This window comes from Natrix helvetica (assembly GCF_964273705.1).
Source record: "Natrix helvetica genome assembly, chromosome: 1".
NCBI classification, from domain to species: Eukaryota; Metazoa; Chordata; class Lepidosauria; order Squamata; family Natricidae; genus Natrix; species Natrix helvetica.
In genome coordinates this window covers 89,474,710-89,478,184 of record NC_138548.1, presented here as the reverse complement: position 1 = coordinate 89,478,184, position 3,475 = coordinate 89,474,710, and positions in this window count along the sequence as shown.

Below are 3,475 nucleotides of genomic sequence, written 5' to 3'. Positions count from 1 at the left end.
GATTTCCCACTATCCTTTCAGCAAAAGTCAAGGAAAAGAAATAGGTCTGGAATTTGGGGAATAATTTGAACTATCAAACATCATTTACACAAACAGAAAGCAAATCACATAATATAAAGGTAAAGGTTCCCTTTGCACATATGTGCTAGTCGTTCCCGATTGTAGGGGGTAGTTCTCATTTCCATTTTAAAGCAAAGAGCCAGCACTGTCTGAAGATGTCTCTGTGGTCATGTGACCGGCATGACTAAATGCCAAAGGCGCACAGAACGCTGTTACCTTCTCACCAAAGGTGGTTCCTATTTTTCTACTTGTATTTTTACATAATTTCAAACTGCTAGGTTGGCAGAAGCTGGGACAAGTAATAGGAGCTCACTCCGTTACGCAGTGCTAGGGATTCGAACTGCCGACCTTTTTGATCGACAAGCTCAGCGTCTTAGCCACTGAGCCACTGTGTCCCTTAATGTAGCACATAATATAGCTTCTAATAAACTATATTGTGTGGTATAAATAATATTCTATTTTTAAGCTTCTAATAAATTCAGAAAACATATACACAAATCAATTAATATGACAGTGTTGATTTTAATTATATTCAAGTTTAAATAACCTGAAAAGGAATTGGTCATATGATCTTTAGATTCATTTGTTTGTTTCTTAAATGTTCCTCTTTCTGGGCAATAGTAGAACTTTAAGCTTTTTTACAGATACAAATAAAATACTCCAACTACTCACAAGATGTTTGTGTATGTGGTGAAAGGAACAAGCTTTTTTCTTCTTGACACTCCTTGTGCCCCTGAATATCTGTTCATGAGTTGGAAAGGAGCAGTATGGAGATTATAAGGAAAGTAAATGAAAATGGATTCCACTCTTCTACCAGCAGAAACTTTTGTTAGAACAAAGATTGCCAAAAATACTGTAGATATTAAGAAGGAAGAGATAATTACAAATAATGAGTGAAAAATAAATGTCTTGAGGTTTTAATTGTACAGAGAGGTGGTTCAATGGTTCAAGCAACACAGATGGGTACAGATTAAACAGAATATATAAAACAAGAATGATTAACAGTGTAAATGGTCCAAGATGAAGCTTTAGGATGCAAACAGGAGAAAAACAATTTCTCATAATTTTTCAGAGGTGCGTGAATGTGCAGAAATAGAGTAACATCATAATAGGAGTTCTATTTCTGGATTTCAAGCACGTTGCATTTGTATGTATAGTTTCATGCATACAAATCTTTTTATAATACCCTCTGCATTATGAAAATTTTTGGAAGGCTTCCACTTGTAAAGAATACCCATTTGAAGCACAGTTGTGTATTCTTAGATGCTTTATATATATATTGCTAATCTTAAAGGTAAAGGGAAAAGGTTCCCCCACACATGCGTGATAGTAGTTTCTGGCTCTAGGGGTGGTGCTCATCTCCGTTTCTAAGCTGAAGAACCAGCGCTGTCCCAAGTCGTCTCCGTGGTCATGTGTCTGGCATGACTCAACATCAAAGGCGCACAGAGCACTGTTACCACCCCACCAAACTGGTCCCTATTTTTCTACTTCCATTTTCATGTGCTTTCAAACTGCTAGGCTGGCAGAAGCTAGGACAAGTAACGGGAGTTCACTCCGTTATGCGGTGCTAGGGATTCAAACCGCTGAACTACTGACCTTCTGATTGACAAGCTCAGTGTCTTAGCCACTGAGCTACTGCATCCCTAGTTGCTAATCCTATGGTCGACCTATTAGTGCATCCTGAGCACAAGGCTACACATATTTTTTACATTCTACTAGGTAAACAGCTGGGAATAGGAGAAATGGTAATGCCTACACTGAAATCCAGCTGCCATTTTTAGGGGATTCACAATGTTAAAGATTCCCATAGAACACTCGACTGTTGAATGACAAAAAAAGTGAACAAAAAAGTCAACTTCATTCCACGTATTCCACATATTAGTTTAAGAGCATGCACTAATTCCCCTGAATATCTCTATTCAGCTGCATAGCCAAAGACATCTCTCATTTGTGTACATATTTCTGTACACAGGTGTAATCTCTTCAAACATGGTAGATGTTTATCAAATTCTCTTGAAAAATATCAAACTAAAGATTTTAACTCTTGTGCATTTCTCAGTAACGATTGAAATTTGGGCAAGTTAATGTTAATGGAGGGAATTCACTCTTGCTTAGAATTTGAGTAATTCAGCTAAGTTTTCTGAGATACAGGAATATTTATTAGAATAATAGGGGAGATGTACTGTTTCCTAATTAAATTTACTGCCTACTACCTTTTAATCAGACAGACAGTGGGGGGGGTGGAGTGACGTAAAGAGAGATTTGCTAAAGAAAATACTAAAATTTCCCTCTATACTTTTTGGGTTTACTTCTAATTGAAAGTGTATCAGAGCCTTGCTACAGGACCTACCTATTCCTGATACTAATATATTGAGCACAGACATTAAAGCAAGTACATTATTTGAAACTAGTCTACAGCAGCAGCATGTTCCTCACCCACCCAAATTATCCCCATAATATAAACAATCTCAGTAGAAAAGATCTAAAAATAGACCCTCTCTGGAAAGCTTTGGTTCATTCTTTGAAATGGCAGCTGTTCCCACTAAGGGCTCACTTACAAGAACTATTCTGTGTTTGTCAATTGTTACGCCTTATCAAAAGAACTGTTCTAGGAAGTGGAGTGAGATAGGACTGGGTTTATTGACAAATACAACAGACTTCTTCTCTTGAGAGTATGAAGTTCATCTATAAGGCTAGGTGCTTTCCTTTCACTTGCTAGATAGTGATAATCAACATGATGTAAGAAACAATCCCATTTTTTTCTCTGGAAGTAGAAATCCATTTCCCAATGTACCTAAATCACTGCTGACAATATGGCTTTTCCATTCATCTTGCAATGGAGGCATTGTTCAATGGAGTATCTGTCAGAACCCGTTAGAATCCATATGCTTTGCATTTTTATTGCATCTCTGTTAGATATATTGGATTGTACAACATGCTCTTTGGTTGCAGGTATTTATTCCTAATAATCTTCCCTTTTTTACGAAGTCAGCCATTCAATAAAGTTCAGGAGCTCAAAGTAAGATTGTCAAAGTGAATATTTCAATCATTTTTAAGGTGTGGAACAATTAGATGGAATTGAATAGAAAAGAACATTAAAAATTGATCCGCTGAAATGTGTTTTTCTGAAATGTATTTGGAATTCAGAACATGCTTCTCTACCAAAACCAAATGGATTTCTTCATAAATGATGCAAAACAAAGGCATTTTCAATTTGCAAATAAAATGGGGACATGGTTGGCATACAAGTTGCAAAAAGAAAAAGTGATGTTAAAGAGACAAGAAGCAAATACTGTAATAACAGATAATGTGGATATGTGAACGAATTCTAACATCATACTCTCTATACAAAAGTCAGTACATTTCCTCTGAAAAAGTGGATGAATACTTCCAGAGACAGAATTTGTTCCAACAT